The sequence below is a fragment of the Paralichthys olivaceus genome, chromosome 17, assembly GCF_024713975.1.
Source record: "Paralichthys olivaceus isolate ysfri-2021 chromosome 17, ASM2471397v2, whole genome shotgun sequence".
Classification (NCBI taxonomy): domain Eukaryota; kingdom Metazoa; phylum Chordata; class Actinopteri; order Pleuronectiformes; family Paralichthyidae; genus Paralichthys; species Paralichthys olivaceus.
In genome coordinates this window covers 13,476,046-13,496,631 of record NC_091109.1, presented here as the reverse complement: position 1 = coordinate 13,496,631, position 20,586 = coordinate 13,476,046, and the positions used below count along the sequence as shown (strand labels likewise).

The 20,586-nt window shown below is 38.7% G+C and overlaps 1 long non-coding RNA gene across 2 annotated transcripts in view; it reads left to right on the top strand.

Annotated features, from left to right (window-relative positions):
- The first annotated feature begins 4,737 nt into the window (after positions 1-4,737).
- Positions 4,738-20,586, top strand: part of LOC109638436 (uncharacterized) — a 34,226-nt gene continuing 18,377 nt past the window's right edge. For both annotated transcript variants that reach the window (XR_002203333.2, XR_002203335.2), the window contains exons 1-2: positions 4,738-5,197; positions 18,565-18,671. This is a non-coding gene — a long non-coding RNA (uncharacterized lncRNA). The remainder of the gene's footprint in view (positions 5,198-18,564; positions 18,672-20,586) is intronic.

The following is a 20,586-nucleotide window of genomic DNA, read 5'->3' as shown; positions in this document are numbered from 1 at the left end:
AAATCATTCACAGAGAGTCATGTTAAAAAAAAGGTCCAAAGCGCTGCAAATATCCATAGCACCTGCAGGAGAAGCCCCTCTGCTGAGAACATTTTTTACTGGTAGGTGAAGTGCTTTTATTGCTTCCTGCTTTCAGCTGTATATAACAGGCCAAGTGACACAGGCGGCACCTGGTCACTTATCATGTATCTGATTGTGTGATGCAGGGTAGATTTACCATCTCAATCTTCTAAAAGCTTGTGGCGAGGTGGTCTCTGTCATTCCAGTCTCCATGGTGAGAGTGCAAGATGAGTTAGGGCCACAGTCAACAAATCTTGGCTCTATGACAACATGTGAGTGCAATCCCTCACAACCGAACATACTAAACTCATGTGTTCTACATGAATGGTTTCTCCAAACCCCACCTCAAGTTTTGCTACAGGATCATTTTTAAACAGACATCTAAGCCATATGAGCAATATTTTCAGAGAAACTTCAGATATAGCTTCATATTTTGTTTTTTCAGCCATAAACTGTGTATAAAGATGGTCAACTTGGCCACTTCCAGTCAGAGTGATAGTGGAGCGGAGCCACATTATTAAGGTGTCGCAGCTTCACCAAACCTTAGTCAGTTTCAGCCTTCAAACATGGCGACTCATAAATTTAGCATTAGATGGTTAATTTAAACCAAAATGATCAAGAGATAAGGAAATCCTTTATCGGTTCCACTGCGAGGAAATGTGTTAAACATTACTTATTGTAACACTGAGACACACATAATTGTGCTGAAATGACAGAAAACATCAGTGGAAAAATTTGTTTGACATGTAGTTTGACTTTTTGGTTATGTCCATCTCCCATCCACTAACATGGAGGTTGTGGGGGTTATAACATATGCTGCAGCCATCCACCAGGGGGCAAGCCAGATGATTTGGCATCACTTTTGGGGAGCTGTCATGTCATCTACCTTTGTGTTCAGTCTATGGTTTCAGCCACCTGTGTGATCATTGCTTGGTCAAACCTCTATCTGACTGCTTATGTATTTAAATATCTTAGTCTTAGTGAACTTTATTGTCAACCAAACAATGCAACAGGGATTGAAATTGTGTTTCCCCATACTCCATATGTGCAAGTAATAATTAACACACAACATTGAACATACAACAAATAGTGCAAACAAACAACAACAATGGAAACAACATATACAGACAGACAATGGACCTTTAAGTTGTATAAGAAAAAAATAAGAAAACATTCACAGTGTGCCAGAGTATATTCAAATTTTGAGGTATGTTATCGAGGTGCTATAATGAAGATGAAATATGAAGTTGCCCTCATGGCACTGGCTTTGGCAAAGCAGTATTATTTAACACTTTAGCTGCTGGTTTAAACTCACACATGACTGAATAGATACTACAAGGGATTGATTACACAGAAGTATTCTACAAATACATGCAAGAAGACATGATGTCCCCACAGTGTATATGGCTGTACTGTACAAAACTAAAACTGTGAATGTGACTGCTTATCAACAACAGGCTTAATTATGTGAAATACAGTGATTTATATTCATGAGCAGTTCACACTGTTATAAATTGTGGGCGGTGTCACAAAAAAACCACAAGAAGCAAAACGGGTGACATAAAACATTTTGTTTCCTGTACTCACTATTTCAGTACATAAGTAGCTCAGGCACAAAAAAGGAGGCACCAAAATATGCATTGTGATTCAGTCTAGTAGGTACTGGCCGTGTAGGATTTTGGTACCCAACCCTTGTATCAGATATTATCATAACAATCTGATTACTAAGTGAGAGACTTTTTATTGTTTCACAAGTTATTTGTTTCAGATTTAATTTGAGAGAGGCTGCTGAATGGAACACACTGGCGGAGCGGTGTACAGCAGCTGCTCCTTGAAAAATCGCTGATCTGACACTGGATCCAAACACAGTAATTATGCATAAGTGCACAAAACAGCACATGAAAGCAGCACACCTGCACCACATCCTGGTGAATCGAGCAACACTGACAGCAGATTAAGTCGAGCGCAATGACCACGGCAGAGATGCACCTATTCATTCAAAAGGGCAATGCATTAGAATTTAATTAGACTTTATGAATTTCAATTTTGATTGTTTGCAATAGAAATGTTAATGATCCCCCTTCAACTGGATTTGGTTGCCTCGAGGGGAGCTCAGGTCTCTTGTCAGTTACTTAACACCTCCCAGGAGCTAAATTGGGAAAATTAAGTATTCTGGGCCTTGCTTTGTTTTCTAGATACTTCACTGATATGGGCAGCATTTTAGTCAGCAGGTATCAAATAGCCATTTACACAGCTGATAAACACCAACTGAGCCCAGCTCTGTGAATCCTCTATGTGTCTCACTGATAAAATATGGGTTAAAAAATATATATATACTCACAAAATGTATTGGGTATTGTGTTAATTGAATTAGCAGAAAGCAAATATTATACTAGTGCGATCAAAAAGGGAAAGACATTGTGATCTCTCCAATACATAAGGAGGCAAGTTATAGATCGAGGACTGGTTTTATTCTCTGACTTATAGTTGCCATTTTAAAGGTCAGGAAAATATTATTCATCATTACTCATCTGAGAAACTTTGGCTGTAAAACAACGCTGGGATGCGGACACATGCTTTTATTACAAGTAGCTGAGATAACTGCAGCTCCTTTTTACCAGGCGGTGAGAAAATCTAACCACAATGTTCAGCTCACTAGCAGCCTGTCAGTATATGTTAGGAGTAGACGTGTACTTTACTCTTAAAAGTATATATTTCACTTTTTTAAAAGACTATACTCATGTGTTGTCCCACAACCATCCTTGAATGCAGCCTGCATTATGCCGGCTATACCGTTTTTGAGCACTGAATGTATTTGTGCTACTGCTCCTTTTCCTGTCTACTGAAAAAAATCAATTGCCAAACTAATAACACTTACTTGAGTTGTGTAAGCCAAGTTTCAAGAGTTTGCTCATTGATTTCTCCATTGATTTTCATATTTCATTACCTCATTGTGATGGATTACACAACCCCGGGAAGTTTCAAGAGTTTGCGAATTGACCCACATATTTTACAGAAATGAATGGAAACTAATGGCTGCCTGAGAGGTGCAAAAACACACCAACAGTACAGCATTGTGGTGTAGAAAATCGTTAGCTGTGATGCAAAGTAAACACAATTTGTAGAGAAAACCTCAGGAAATAACTACAGAGAACTCAAAGAGCAGATGGTATCAGGGCTGCATGTGACCAAGACAACCTGTTGCCTCACCCAGCTCTGCACCCATTATACATCAACATGTGTCTTCTCATCTTTTGGCTGATTAGACATTATCTTAGTAAAGTCTGAGAATACCAGGACTCCGTACATCTGTTTGGCCATGCATGGCATGAGAGCACAGAGAGGCCTGACAGTGCAGGTGTCAGCCCTCTTCCGAGTGCACTGTGGTATCGGTTATTCGGAATGACATGATGTGAATCACCTACAGAACATGAACCCAGATGTTAGGATTCATAGATGCAAGGGAACAGATGTTCTGTCTAATCGCCTGCAGTTGCATGTGCTTGGAAAGCTTTGCATAAAGAAACAAAAGCAAGTGCGCACCGATGCTCATTTTAACTTGCCCTTCCCAAACTGTATAGTGTCACGAATTTTAAAATCTGCCTCAAATCAAGTGCCCATATGATCATTGAACATTATTTTCATATTTGTTTAGGTATTTCTATCATGAAGTGTCACATTTATAATATTTTTTCAATTCAAAAACAAAGGATTAAAAAACAATGTACATAATGAAACGTATCAGAGGTGATACCTACCCTCTGCGTGCTGTATATACCCACTCAGATAAAGCTAACTTTCATATTGGAACAATGTCATCACCAAAGTCCAACAGTCCCCTTCTGAAAGCACAATTAAAGTCACTAGATCCAGATTTTATATTTGAATCCGAACCAAATTTGACACACTCATAAATATCAGCTTCATAACATGCATCATTTTCATCAAGATTTAGAATTATTCTCTGAGAAATCAATGAAAATGTTGAAAAACTCCGACCTCACAATGTCCCCTGATCAAGATCTGCATCAAGATGTAATGGGTTCTTCCCTGACCTAAACCCCATCCTTCAATAAAACAATGTTCATAAAATATGTTTTATGTAGACCATTGTCACTAATCACAATTCTGTAGTATTGCTGTGATTTTTATAATCTTATTTGTGCACAACACATCCAGGCTTCTGTCTTTAGACAACTGTATCACAGAAATGATTCGATTATCTTCTTTTTGTCAACAACAGCTCTGTATTGTGTATAAAGGGAAATAGCTTTACCTTTTGCTATTCCACTGATCCGCAGGTGGTGTTGGAGCACAGAGAAACACAGTCATGCACCAGTGATAGCAAAGAAGAAGACGACTGCTGGTAAGTAGCCTAAACATTTAACTGAAGTATGCAGGATTCGAACCACTTATATATCTCCCTTGCTGAGGAGTTGTGAGGAGGGAAATGCATTCAAAAAGATTTGTCAAATTATTCTGACTGTTTTAAATTTCCAAATGTAACAACAAATCCACTAATATCTTCAGTCTGGTGGGATTTAGTCTGTTTGAGTTTGAGTTCAGTTGTTTCATTCATTCATTCTGTGTTTCCTGTTTTATTTTGAAGTCTTTGCTCCTCCTGTGTCTCTGCCTTGACTTCCTGTCCTATTTCCTGCCCCGGTGATTGTCTGCACCAGTTCCTCATGTGTTTCACCTGTGTCCAATTCCCCCTGCCTCCCCTGTGTATAAGTCTCTGTGCTTCCCTTTGTCTTTGTCAGTTTGTTGTCTTCATGGTCGCCGTCCACATCGCCTCACCACCCTGTCCTCATTCCTTCATCTTTATCCCTCGCTTGTGCATTTATCTTGTTGCTAGAGTTTAGTTTTTGATCTGTATTTTTTCTGTTCGTGGATTTTTCGGATGTTGAACCCTGCCTCTGATTAAAGGACACTTTATGTTAACTCACTACATTTTTGGGTCCACCTGCTGCTGAAACCCTGGAGCAGTATGAAGATATTTTCAGTTTTTTAACATTTAAAGAAGAAATCCCCAGTTACTGCAGTTGTATTGGATTTGGCTGCAATGCTGTTTACTCCTGAAACTCCAAAAGAGTTTAGTGGACTCAAACACTTCACCCACCCCTCCACTGGCATAGTGGTGAGTAGACAATGACTTAATTCTCTTTTTTAATTCTCTTTTTTGGGTGAACTATACCTTTGTGAACAAACTGTCATTTCCATTAAGTTTGGAACAATGTCCATACAAGTACAGAAATATACAATTACTTACAACCAAAACTATGTACAGTAATAAGAATCATAAATTTCAGTGATGAAGATACAAATAAAATTGAGAATCAAATTATTACCTATACATCACAACATACTGATAGCAAGAAACACACAAATTAAAGAAAATTTCACAAATCCTCCTTGTGTATCACACAAATAAAACGATACACCATGACACACTTATATTCAACTAAATTGCATGGATGCTAAATCCTGACCTTGCTTGATGCAAAGTCATCAATCACATGCTTGTACCCAGCAGTTGTATGGTTAATACTAAATCACAGAATGGCTGTGACATGGTGGACTGCAGCTGAAGCAGGGAGGAGCTTCTCCAAGCTGAAGCTTGTGAAGGCCTCCCTGCTTCAGCTACTGGTTCATATTATTCTATTATAACAATTCAAGAAAACGTGTTTGATATGTCTGTGAAACTATATATTCATAGTATTATTGATGCAGTGTGGTTTATTTCAGAGTGTAACTGGTTTCACTAATTCCATTAGCGAGTGTGAGACCTCAGCCTCTCTGCTCGATGCTCACACACTGGAAACAGGATGTCCATTCTGACAAGGTTAACTGACACGATGACTTGATATCATTAATGTGACGTGTCGTGAAAATGTGTGATACAAAACTGATTGTGCAAATGTTAATGTTCCTTTTTTTTTTTTTTTGGGGTGAGTGTCGCCCCTGGCATGATTTCAGAGTCACCCATACCTAGGTCCACGTTAATGTGCTCTCCTCATCCAGCTGAAACCCAAAATGTTTTCACTTCACCTTTGGTTTCACTGTGTGTCACTCTGCGTGAGTGAGGGCGTGTGTGTTGGTTGCCTTGCTCTCAGACAAAGAGAGAAGTGGCACAGCTCACTTAATGTCTGTCACATTCTTATGTAAATAAACATGTATGTAAACACAATGCGCTATTTATCGAGGTCGGCATAATTATCAAGTTCATATTCATATAATGTACGATAAGTTGTAATTATCATGGCTGGCCTCCTCTGTCCTTGTTTTATGTGCTCAGCAGCAGCGGTCATAATTGCAGGGGAAACATAGGAGAAGTGACTCTCAATCCTTGTTCTGCGCACACTGAATCACCATCCAGTGGATAGATGATGCAGAGCAAATTACAAATGGGTCAAAAATCTTCTCTGCGAGCTCCCTCCTTCCTCCAGGGACGGAACGGTGTCACACAGGCCTCCCAACCTGCTGAAGCAGACATGAAAAGCAAAGCGCTGACAAGAGTGACAAGAGTGTTGTTTACGGAGACCCATGTTGCCATTGTGAGCGTGGCCCCCCCAGACAATGCAGCAGAAAACTACTACAAAAACGTCCCCTGCAGGGAGAGCTGACAGGGAAGCTACTGCAGCCTGACACTAATGACAGCTGAAAGTCTCTTGAAAGCAAGATTCATTCAGATGCTATTGATGGATGATGGAAGCGCTGTGAACTTCGGCTTCACGTTCATGGCCTTGGGGCAGGTATTTGTTCTTGCCGAAACATTGTTGCCATATTAAACTGTTTGACCTTCAGCTGGATCCTGAAATGTAAGAAAACAAACATCATTATGTGAAAGTATGCGGAATACAACATTGGTAACAGCATTGTCCTAAGGTTTAACAGGGCGTGATAAGAATTTAGTTGTGGATTTAGTCATTAGAACTCTTTTATTTCGATAGGAACAGGCTGCCGTGCTCAAAGTCCTATCTGTTCTCTGTTGTTTTTCTCATTGCTGATATAATCTGTTGAGAAAAGGGTAAAACAAATGGTAATATTTGACATTGTGTTGGAGGCTTTGATTGATGCTTGTTCTTCAGCAGGGAGCAAAGTGCCAACTATCAAAGAAAAGGCAGAAAATGCAGAGAATTGTCAGATAGGCAGAAGCTCTTTCTTATCTCCCACTTCATTGTGATAAAAGGTGCAAGTTTTCTGAAAAGTCTATAGTTAAAGGATTATGAATATTACATTTTTTTTTTCTGTTCTTTTGGACATGCAGGTCTCTTGTGCTTTAAACACAACCAAATGTGTTATCGTGCAGAAATATAATCCAAAATCAAGCAATCCTAGTGAGACAATCATACAGATACCTTCAGAGGTTACACACGTTTTATATATTCACTCTCTGTGACTAAATATAGTAACAGAAACATATATTTTGTACCATAAACACAAAAACGCTCACTAAGAGAAACACTATGTTGTGGCACAGACATTAGACGCATTGTATTTTAATCTGCTAAACTATGCACTACAATTTTACACAGAATTAGGACTGTGGATTTGTTGCCCATTTCTATTGACGCCTATTTGTTGTATTACCACATCTTGTATTTGCAGTAAGGACAGGAGTATGGATCAGGTGATGAGGAGCATTGAGTTCGTCTTCATAAGGGGAATGAGTCTGGGATGGATGAATGGGTAGTTTGGCAAAACACTGGAGAGTGAAAGCTACATTGTGTTTTCTATCCTTGAGCATTCACCTTAACCATGACAACGAGTGGTAAACCTGCTCCTGCAGCACTTCAGGGGGATATATAAGTGTTACCGTGACAACAAAGGCCCAATTTTCCTGCTGCTATAAAACTTCTATAGGGTCACATCTGATGGAAGGCGCCGTGTGAGGTGTTGCACTTTAGATATTTAGTTTATTTAGGCACCGGACTATTGTTTTAAGACAGACTAGTATTATGGAGAACCCATCCTTTACTCTAGAAGTACATTATTACAGCTAGAAAAATTTTTAATTTTATATTACATGACAATATATTCCAAATATGTGCATGAATAGCCAGAATTGTAATGTGTAACCATTTGTCTATATTTACTTATACAACAACAATATACTTTATGAATAACCTCTTTTGTTGTTAAATCAAAATTTTACCTTTTTCTTTTATGAATAATGAAAGAATGATTGTCGGAGCTGTTATTCCTGTTGTCAAAGGTCGTTTCCCTGTTTCCAATCATGTATTGTTACTAATATATGCAATTCCAACCACAGGAAAAGGATATACATAAGGTTTTATTGCCCTACGATCCCAGTCAATACAAAGGGATTGGAACATCTGACGCATAGTTAGCAGAATGAAAAACACCATTTGTGTTGAGGGAGCTGTTTAGTGCCTGAGCTCGACTGGGACGTTTCTTTAATGATGAGGGGGCAAAGTCAACATTCAGCTGCTGCCAAGTTGGGAAAGAATGACATTTAACCATCCGTGGTATTGTATGCAGAAAAAGATGTGTATAATCTCCCTTTTACCCTACTCTTGGGTGGTGTGTTTGTTGTATGGTAGCTATTTTTTGGATATATATATTCTGTGTAAATAGAACAACCTCATTTGTCATAATCTGGCCTTTTATTAGACGTGTCTCTTCTTGCAGTAAACATAAAAGCAGTTCCAATTAACATGCTTGCCAATTTCTACTATCCATCTTACCTGGAACTGTTAAACACCGAAAGCTGGCATCAAATATCTTGTCTCATTTGTATTCTTTTCTTTTTAATTCATCCCTTGATCCATGACTGGATTAACCTGTGTGGGACTCAAGGGAAATAGTTAGTGCTGTGCACCAACACCCTGACAATGGCAGTTTCATTGTACAGTTACTTTGTATTATTTTGACTAAAATCCAACCCTAGATCTTTGTAATGTTACAAAGTAAAGTATCAAAAGTCAATACTGTGAGTATAAGTATGGACACTTATACACTCGTATTGATCATTTCAAACAATATTAGCCCTCAATAACCCATGCTGTATTAATTAGCATGATGGCATGGTATAGAAACTGCAGCTCTCCCTTCATGCACGCTCCCAGACTTTCTAGTCCAGTGCCACAGGGACTAACCAGTCTCTGTGCAGAAATACAGAAACAAACACGCTCACAGTAATGGGTTAAATAAAAGAAAAACCAACTACTGCATGCTGTTGATGACAGAAAGGCCAGTTAGTGTCTCTGGGGACACAGCGCAGTCTGTTGCTGCTTTGATTACAGCCTTTGCTGGAGAGACTGAGGAGCTGAGGGAGGACAGACACATGGCACCGCCCAACCAGCGGCCTCAGTTAATAAGGGACTCAAATTTATCGTGAAGAACTTTTACATGAAAAAAAAAGTGCAACTCTGAAGGTAGTGTTTGTTTTCTGTGGTGTTTGGGGAATGGTGGTAAGAGCTGGCTGCAGACTCACTGATCAACCAGAGACAAAGAACAGAGTTTTTCACTCCAGGTCTGTGCTTTATACTTTAGTGGGAAAGTTTTTTTTAAAAGGTTGTTTAAACTTCGTTCAGCATCAAATATACTGTAGCTGTCCAACCAATTATTAAACAAAAGTAAACATGTAATGATTTTGTAGTCATTTGAACCATAGCAAATGATGCAAATATGTGCACATTCACTCTGAGCTGGAAGTCAGGGTACATTTATAAAGACAGAGAAACCATCACGCCCAAATGTACCCGGTATTCATTTTGCACAGGGTAGAATGATTCATTAATATTCAAAACCCCCCACCTTCCATTTCTGCCTCCGAGACGCAAGCAAGTCCATGTTAGTGTTCCAGGTTAAATGTTATGTTGAAGAACATCTGAAATGGCAAAGTCCAAGTGCAGAGGATTTGAATTTGTATATGTTTTGGGCCAAAATGCATTTAGCTAAATGCACTTTGAAAATATGTTGATTTGATGCATGACTGAATATAACCCAGAAAAGCATTTGCACACATTTTCTTTTGTGTCTACCTCTTTCCTCCTCCGCATCCCACTGGAACAAACTGTTTGCAGCTTAAAGTCCTCTAAATCAACTTGACTGGCCTCCAAAATACATCTCTGGAAATAATATAACATACCTTTCATGCATTTTCAAATGTTTTAACGAAAAAAAACGAAAAACAATACAATTCAGATATATGTATATTTGCAGGTTCACAATATTTCCTCAGATATTGAGAGGCAGTGTCAATAATTCAGGTTGTGAATTTGAAAGTGTCAAACCTCTAGTTTTGTAGGATGAAACTATTTGTTGATGTAACAGTTACGATGCTAATCCACCAGAAGGTTGCATAGTTACTCACTGCCCTCTGCCAACTTTTCAGTGTCATCATCTTTGTCAAGTGCCATGAGATTCTCCTTCTCAGCTGCCACAACCAAAACAGTACAAATATAATATTTCCAAAGGCTTTTACTTTGAAATTCTACATCAGATTGTCCTGATATTAGGTGACAACCTGAGGTGGTGAACCGTCATGGTTTAGTGAAATGAGTCTGCAGAAACAGATGGAAACAGTGAAAATATGTCATGAGCTTGTACTTGAGCTTGTGGACTGAAACCCTTTAACTTAAATGTGAAAGAGGCATCAGAGGGATAGGCTTACAGCTCAGCAAAGAAAAGTGGATAAACACAAACACTGACTAAAAGTGAATCCAGATCAACAAAGTTTTGAAAATATTGATTATATTATTGAATGCATTTAATTTAAACAGTAAAACAGGCACCAGGAGTTTATTCAGCCTTGTTTTTACCCTGGGCCTGTAATTTGTCTCTCATTCTTTACCAGCCTTCATTTGTTTGTGTCAAACGAGCCCAGAGCAATTATTGGAGAACCAACTTCTGTCAATTTTAATTTGAGGAAATATGGTGCATTTTAATACTGATGGGTGGTTAGCACTGTCACTTCAGAGCAAGACTGTTTGAATCCCAGTTTGAATCCCAGTTTGACCGGAGCCCTTCTGTGTAGAGTTTGTATGTTCTCCCGAACTCTGCGTGAATTTTTTCTCTGTACTCTATCTTTGGGTTTAATGGAGACTTTAAATCGACTGTAGGTGTGAATGGTTGTTTCTCTTTTGTATGTTGGCCCTGTTGGGCTGCCCCCCCCCCATCCAGGCATCTTACCCAATATCAGGTGGGATTGGCTGCAGCTCCCTTAAATGATAACAGGTATAGATAGCAGGGCAATAGATGTCATGTGTAGCTGAACACTTCAACAAAAAATTACAATATTTACATTACATTGAAAAGCAGAAACAGATTTTTGCACAATGGAGAGATATGTCAGTGTTTAAAGTATTTATAATAGTAAAAATAGACTTGGACATGGACTCAACTATTAACCCAACATGTATCACTCAACCCTGTGATTTCTGGTCCCGTCATGTGAGAGAGAGCGTCTGATCCACGTGCACTGTGCTCCACATGAAACACAGAGACGTTAGAGTGGAGAGCAGGCTCATATCAGAGCATATACAGGCCAGCTTACATCCAACATATTGTCACATGTCATTTGGCTCTTGATATTTCACGCCGGAGGCTGAGACGCAGCCATAAGCTGCTTTTGTTCTCAGACGGGTCAGCTGAAATGCCACCCGTATGAAATGATGGGGCCGGAGAGAATGCTCCCCTCTGCTGTGAGGAGATATCGCTAAGGCACCATGGCGGACACATCCGCAGCGGCAAAATCCCACCTGCCCGCTACATAATCACAAGCACAAGGCCATATTTATTTACAGGTGTAATCGGTTGTCAGGAATGAATGGGCTGGCACACATGGATGGGTCTAAATGGTTCGGAACAGCTTGGATGACGTTGAGATTAACCCTGCAAGCTGACAAGTCTCTATCACTCTGCGTCATCTGAAATGAGGGGAGAGCTCAGTGTTCGCCTTGTATCTATCATGCAGCGCTGGTGACAATAATCAATCTGACACGCCATCTGCCTCAGCTTCATAACCATCTGCATTTGCAATCACTCCCGGCCATGCTCATTTTCTTTTTCTTTCTTTTCCCCTTTCGTTCTTTTTATTTTTTTTTTCTCTCTGCCTGCTCTACCTCGGCACCCCCCTCCCCACCCTCTCTGTCATCTCTACAGACTTCCCCTCCTGCAATCTCTCAATATTGTGTTTCTAATATCAACTGTGGCACTAATTAATGGAATTGTACAGAGAGAATGGAAAGCAGATGGCTTCATTACACAAACAAATACAATCGCATCCAAAATATTCTGCAATGATCCCTGCATAATAAGGCAGCCTGCTATACATACTATACCATTATAGATAATACTAATAAGGCAGAAAAACATGACTTGTTTATCAGTGTAAAAAAAAAAACTCTTCAGCGGATGTGTTTTCAGTCAATTAATTTGATCGAGAACTATTTCCCACTCGGAGGCAAAAAAAGGGCAGATGTTTTTCGCATCTGGTGCCTAATTACAGTATTGTTGTCACACGTCATTTTCACCACACATTTCCTATTGTGTGTAAAACTCGGAAAAAAATATAAGTTAAAAGATAGATTCTCTAAACTTGCAATTCAGGGCGATCTACATCTTTTTTTTGGGCGGCAGTCGCTTCAGTCCAGAGCGCAGGGACTTCATCTCACTCGCTGAGAAATTTAAGTTCATCAAATCTGCCACAGACAACCCCTCAGAAAGAACACTGCATAAGCAAAGAGCTCCTTCGCCCCTGACTGCAACAGCGGCTCGCGTGATTCAGCTGGAACACTAATTCACTCGGGATGGCAGACGTGTGCCCCAAAGCCTCTCCATAATTGGAGTGTTCTCTGATCTAACCTGAGATGCGGTGATGGAAACTCCCCTCTGCCCCGTTTCCTGATTTGTTGGAGACACTGGCTTGTATTTAGGGACTAAAATGGCACACAGGCTGAATGGATGTGCAATACCTCACACTGTGCATGAAGTGTGCAAATGATCCTTATAACAATATTGTCATATGGCCAACACGTCCTGTTTGGTGGCATTGTTATTTTTATTTTTTGGATGCAATGGCAAAATTGATTGTTTGAGTGTAATATTATATATAATATAAGAAAAGCTGTTCTTACTGGTCCACAAAGATGATGAGGCTGTGTGGCAGACAGACAACAATGTGAAAGTTTTACTCTTGCACTTTTGTAAAGCTCGGAGACTTGAAAGAATTGTGGTAAAAAAATAAATAAAAGTAAGAAAGACATCAAATGAAGCACTTTTAGTTTCTAGTACAGATAAGGAGCCAGCAATTCTGCGTTGCACATTTCCCATAATGCAAGTTAATCACATCATTTGTTCGACCCTCACAGTTTGGTAAATGCCCAAGATTTTCAACCTCTACATCCCCAGTTTGTAATGCAGACTCTGTGATACAGATTTGTAGTCTAGCAAACAGAGCAATCGCTGAACTGAGCACTGGACAATATCCAAATGCTGGTCGATTTGAAAATATCCATGGATGGAGCTGCTTGGACTAATGGCCTCAGTTTTTATGGCTATGGATTTGTTGCCAAAAGCTAAAATAGGATGATAATTCACTATAAAATTGCATATTTTCCAGCTTTTACTGTATTTTGAAAAGTAGAAAAAAAAGGAATGACCAAAAATGATATTATTCAAAAACTTGAGCAGTTTTTAATGTTTATAATCTTGATGGCATGAACAACAGGAAATGTAACAGCATTTATGTCTATCATTGTTACAATGTCCATTACTCTACATTAGATAGATTAATTCAAACCACATAAACAGACTTGGTCCAACTCCATTTTAAGCAGACTAAGCTAATTAATTCTATTTCCATAATTGTTTGGCTAAGCCTTTGAAACATGACAGCCACGTTGACTAATTGGGACCCACCTCGACTTTAAAGGTGCATAATGAAGAAGATGGGGCCTGAAATGGGCCACAACTCACATCCCTATATTCAGTTCAATTTAGAGTACATTGTAGAATTGTCCTCTGCAATGTCTGCATGTGTGCACTGTTAGAAGAATTGGGATGGTGATACGAGCTGAGCACAGTGAGGGTGGATTCAATATATTGGCCCTGTTGCTTGTTATTGTATTAAAAAACCTATTTATACACTAAACAAGCATATTCACCCCCATGAAGTAACATTTCTCAGAGCTTAATCGAATAATAAAAGGTCAAACAAGTACTTTTACTTAAAACCTTAACTACAAAACTTTAACCGCAGAAAAAGGGTACAAAAACATTTTTGGATTTAATGTACCCCTAAATAATATCAGTAAATGAAATCAGTCAGACAAATAGTAAGAAGTCTCTCTTTTTATTTAGAAAGTGCTAAAAGGTATTATAGACTATTACTGTCATTATAACTGTACCATATTTTTTTAAAATGTGAGTGTATGACGGTGTTCAGTGCTCTCCACATGAATTTAACATTCATTCAGTTTAAACTTGTGTGCTGCTGCACCTTAAGATTAAAAGGACAAACTCTGATTAGCCTTTACTGTATGTATCGAGGGGGCCCCACCTGGCCCCCCCCTTAGTAACTGCATTGAGGCGCATTACTCGCTAGTCAACAAGTGATTCTGCTCCTCTGTTTTCTAATCACTCACACTTTCGAGGGTTATCTTGCCCCTTGAAACAGAGTCACAAGGGGGAGTGGTTAAAATCTTCCCCCATGAATTGGGACGGCACTTCAAGAAGCCATTACATCATCAGTAGTTGTCATGAAAACTTAACACGTCATCCGTATTCATCGATGTAAACTCCATTGTGATACCATTGTTGAGATCTTAAATAAACCAATGCTATTGATGCAGTTACTAAAGTAACAAACCTACAATATCCTATCCTAAGCTAATGCAGGTGAGTCAATGACATTGGCCATTCATCCAATGGAAATTGAAAAGCTTGGCTGCTCTGCATTATTTCATGTATAAATCAAAAGTACACAGCTTCTGGCTACTAGCAGGGGTCTGTATGAAACCCTGCCAGGATGCTTTATTAGAGGAGCAGTTAAGTTCAGTAACATCGCTGCTATACTCTGGTTAAACCTCACTAAGCATAGGACTCCTATAAAATTGCTGGATCACCTATGTAAGATTCCAAGTAGCTGCAGACTCGTCCTATTTGTACTTCTTTGTCTGGAGTGCAGCATTTCCTACAACAGTTTACAAACTTGAGCAGCTTATTAATTCTGCTACTTCAGTCAAAATGTTCCACTTGCATAACATTCTGACAATTCTAATGTTTTTTTCCCCCATAAACCAGGAGCAGGTCTTAGATTTTGCGTTACTGAAGAAGATTGACTATGACTGTGCAATAAATTGAACGCTCCTCCATGATATTACAATTAGGTATAGATTTGAGTATAAATACCCCCTCACTCGAGTGAAACTCAATAAATTTGATCGAACTATTCTCCTCCCTGTCGACAATGCAGTAATGAACATGGGATATTTATGTTTTGGAATTGTAAAGCTATTCTCCAGCTGGGAAAAGATATCAATATATTTACTGCTGTGAATTTGAGTTGCATCAAGTCTCCGTGTAATAGTTTGATACTGAAAGTGTTATTTTGAAAAGAAAAGGACATTTTGTTTATAAAACTCAACTTTCAACATGTTTAGAACAAATTATTTGGATTTTCCAACTTTAAAACATTTAAACAACAGATTTATAAGACAAATACAAAGGCTGGAAATGTATTTACAATTAGAAAACCTAGATATACATAGAGTGCAACTCCATTACCAACAGTTCTGTGTGTTACAGTAAATTACTAACCAACCCAGTGATGAAGCATCAGGGGAAGAGTAGTTCTACCCTACACCTTTAAACAAGGTGATATTCAAAAATGGTGTTCCTCTGTCATTATCTGTTAACACGTTTGTTAAAGACTATCAAGGGATAGTTTGGGGTTTTTTAATGGGGCATGAGTTCCTAAGGATATCTGTATGAAGTGTAACCTTGTGTGTTTCTTCACAGTAACACAGGAACGTCTTCCCCATTACTTCAGTGTGGCTTAGTAATATTTTAAAAGTTTAATAGACAGCAATAGAGCTCTATGAAGCAAAGGAAAGAGATCTGATGGGAGTGCAAAGTTGAAAATCAAGGTACTTCACTAGCTGTACAGTAATTATTCTACAATACAAATTAATTACATGGGGAAATGATGAAGATTAAAATGAAATGAAAATACAAAAGAAAATCTATTTAAAGTAAGTCATTATAAATAATTAGGAGACTGCTCAGCTAAAAAGGTTTGTGTTAAGATTTCTTTTTAAGGTGTCATAAATTTTGATGGTCCACGTTCCAGCAGCAATCTGTAGAGGCAAAGACCACAGACACTAAAAGCTGCCCCTCATATTTAAAAAATCTTCATCCTGGGAACGACTAAAAGGCCAGTGTCAGGACCTGAGAGATCTAGAGGGAGCGCACATTAAAAACATGGCAGACATGTATTCAGGGGCAAGTCCATTGAACGATTTGAAATTCAGTCTAATGCTTAGAGGCAACAGGAAAGGTGAGGAGTGCTCTCCTCCCCGTCTTGGTTAGTCTACATGCTGGTGTTAATTATCTGTAGCTTATTTATGGCTTTCTTAGATAGACCAGGAGTCATACAGTTATTAAGTCAGCTATAATAACACGTACACGTCTCTCAGTATCTGCCTGAGAGAGAAATGTTTTCACTTAAAGGTCCAGTGTGTGAGATTTAGGTGAAAGGGATCTATTGGCAGAAATTTAATGTAGAATAATCCTCATGATGTTCTCACTAGTTCATTTCATCTAAATTGTATGAATTGTAGTTTTCTTTACCCCAGAAAAGGTCCTTTATATTTAAATACTTTATATTTACATTGAGGGGACCCTCTCTACGGTGGCCGCCCTGTTTTTTACATTAGTCTAGACTGAACAAACTAAACACCTTTTGAGTTTTTATGACAACTGAAGCTACCACAGGTTCTTTTTCATGTTTGGAAGGAGAGGGTGAGGGGTGTTCAGCTGCAACATGCAACTTCAACACTAGATATAACTAAATTCTACACACTGTACCTTTAAGTAACATTTCTTATGTGATAAATTAATATATACGTGAGTTAACTATGTGACAAACGTTCACTAAAGCATTCCAAGATGTTTTGCAGTTCAACAGTGGGATTCATTTCCCATCAAGGCTAATGAAATTGTTTCCACGCTCTGCAATATTTGTCAGTGGTGCCTTTCAGAGAGTGGTACCAGAATGGAGCCTTGAGGAATCCCATTTGTTATGCTAGAGATAGTTAAGAAGTGGTCACCAAGGGGGATGTTATAATCTGTGCTGGACGGATAAATCCTAAACCATTTTAAGACTGAGTCAGCTGCTAACACAATAGTTGACTGTATTACTGAGAATGTTGTGGAAATCAACAGCAGCAAAATTATTCATAGCTGTCTTAGGCAATGCTGCATCTGTGGACAGCTTCAAAAAAAACTCCTCAAACACCACCTGTTCACTAAGACCTTTGGCCTCAGTCAACGTTTAGCTCTGTCCTGTTTTGTGCAAATAACTTTTTTTTTGTCTGTCTGTCCCCACTGACACGTGTGTCCTTGGGTCACTTGAAAGGCACTATATAAATTCAAGCTATTATTATTATTAGGCAGAGGACTGTCTTAACACAAGGGCTAATTTACATTCACCTAACATTGCTTAGGTCCAAGCAGTTTTTCTTTTGGTGGGGGGGGCTTGTCTTGGGTAAATACAGAAAGCACCTCGACACACAATACTTAGTTTGAATGATTCAAAGTTGGATTTGTTCAGAACATGGGATTTTAGTAGAGCTGTTACAGAATCCAACCAGACGTACCTACAATATGAAAAAAATGAACACACGTAATGTTAAATTTGGTTATCTGTTCACTTTTGGGACATATTCTTTATTAAAGCTCAAGTTATAAGCATATGTGTCTGATATTTAGTGACTCTAGTCATGAAACTTTTGACATAATGCACATTGTTTCAGTGTTTGTGCTGATAACATTATTAGACACCAGCATGGTCTCTTTCCACAGTGAAGAGTCTTTAGCCTCCACTTATTCACACATAATTGCATTCATTTGTCTAATGACCAGTCGTCACTTCGGAATTCAGGCCCGAAAACAAATGAGCGTGTGTGTAGACGTGTGCGTGCGTGCATGTGCGTGTGCATTAATTAAATTCTACTCCTTATCAGTACAAGGTGGTTTGATGTTAATGGGATACCCCTGCATAATTCATGCTGTATATACTGCACTATGTAGGCCTGTGTGTACATCCATAAATGGGTTAAGTATAAGATAGGAGAGCCAGCCACTGCTGCCTGTCTCAGTGCAGCCCGATGGAAACAACCTCGCCACTCTGGCTCCACATTCCAGTCGATCACTCTTTCACCCTTGATTGCAAAAAAACTGCATTTTATGCCTCATTGGGCTTTAGCAATCAGTATTAGTAATAGGTTTTAATCTGTGAATGTAATGACTTTGCAGATGGGTGTCACAGTGCAACGCTGTTTCTCCCTGACCACTTGTCTTCCTGACTGGTCTGTGAAGCCTGGCAGAGGAAGACTCTTCACTTTCTGAAAAAATGCAAGAAGGTGAGTCAGTGTTCTTCTGTCAAGCGATTCAAAAAAAAAAATAAATAAAATATATATATATATATGTAGTTAGTTTCAGCACAGAAAATAATTAAAAATATTTCTTTATGTAATAAATTAAAGGGTGATAACACTGTAAATAACAGTCATTAAGTAAAAGTAATACACATAGATATTGTAGACGATTGATGGTAACGACGGCTTATGTACTCCAGTAGTAGTAAAGTGGCATTCACCAGGGATTCATCCATGGTCTCTTCTTTTCATTTGAAGAAATGATTTATGATTTCTAATAAACACATTTATTATATGGAGTCTGAAGAGCTTTTCTGATAGGCTCGTGATTGAGCTTCTTAAATGTTGGCGTTGATATGACTCCTTCATGACATCAATTATCATGTGATATAATATGATGCTGAATCATTTTCTAATCAGTCGAGGCCTTATCTTGGAGAATGTATTTTTCTTGACCTTCAGAGATAATTTGGAGAAACCCTCCCAGGTAACATTTCCACCTGATATAACAACAGCTTTACTTGCACTGTTTAAATGCCCAAGACGTGCCCTTTTGTTGGCTGCTAAAATGAATGCCAGTAATGTACCATGATATTTTCAGGTATTTGAATTTACTAAAGATCAACACAGGTGGACAATTGTGTTTGTTGGAGCCAAAATATGAAACAGCTTATCATGTGATCTCTGTGAACGGAGGTCGTTTGGGTATACATATTCAAACATGGTATTTACAAATATATATATATATATATATATATATATATATAAGTAAGTCTTTTTTTATTTTATAGCAAAATAAGCTGTACTTTTCTGATGTTATTGTGTAATTAAATGAACTTCCATGAGAGTTGTGTTTCAGTCAGTCAGTTCTCAACTTTCCAGTCTTGTGCCTGTGATGTGTTGTTGAGTGTGCACTGGGTGCTACATAGTTATTTTAGCTCCGAACAAAGAGGACTCCCCTGATAAGTTGCCATTGTTGTGAAAGCCCTGAAGACGCAGGACTTAAGAATTAACCCTCTTCACTAAGCAGTCAGAGGACGTTTGATGCAGCTGCTCTGTGGAGTGAGCTGTCTGCTGGCATTCCTTGGCTGAACGTCAGCTGAAGTACTTGATATGGGCAGTGCATCTTCTGTCGGATTCCATAAGGGAATTCTTCTCAGAGTCAAGCCCAAAGACCACTTGAAGCTTCACTGTATGACTCCAAATTTGCCCCCAGGCCATGACTGACCTTTACTTTTTGCGCTCTTTGCTATATAGACCTCCATGCACCTTGACAGAATAAAAAGGTCCAACATCCTGTGCAGCACAGTCATGGAGATGCATGGATACAAACACGGCTCCTGGCGCAGTTTTCTTGGTAGAATGACCCTTGATAACAGGGCAATATCATAACAAAAGGACTGTTACACTCCCACTATCTATACTTTCTTAGATACACTGTACATACACCACTTGGTGGCAATCTAAAAAACAGTGATGTCATTCTCAAATTATGTATTATATCAAACCCAGGCATTTATTTTTAAACATTAATGACCGATTGAAACTTTGAAAATCACACCTCTTAGAGTTTTCTCCTCAAAACTTATACATTTCAAAGTAACTCAAGTAAAGAGGAGATCAAAAAGTCAATAAGTGACCCTGGATTCACTGACTTCCATTAGCGTTGTACTTATATACTCTATATTTAGCCAGAACAAGAAATATGTAACAGCCAGAAGTACAGCAGCAGGAAATAAAAGGCAACACCATTTTATAGATTGTTTATAGATATGATAAAACAAGTCTATACAGTTAGACAATTTATTTCTAAACATGAATTCTAATTAATGCAAAGCGAAATAATCAAAATCGTGTCTGTTGTGTCATGGATAGACTGCGATATTCTCTTAATCTCCAA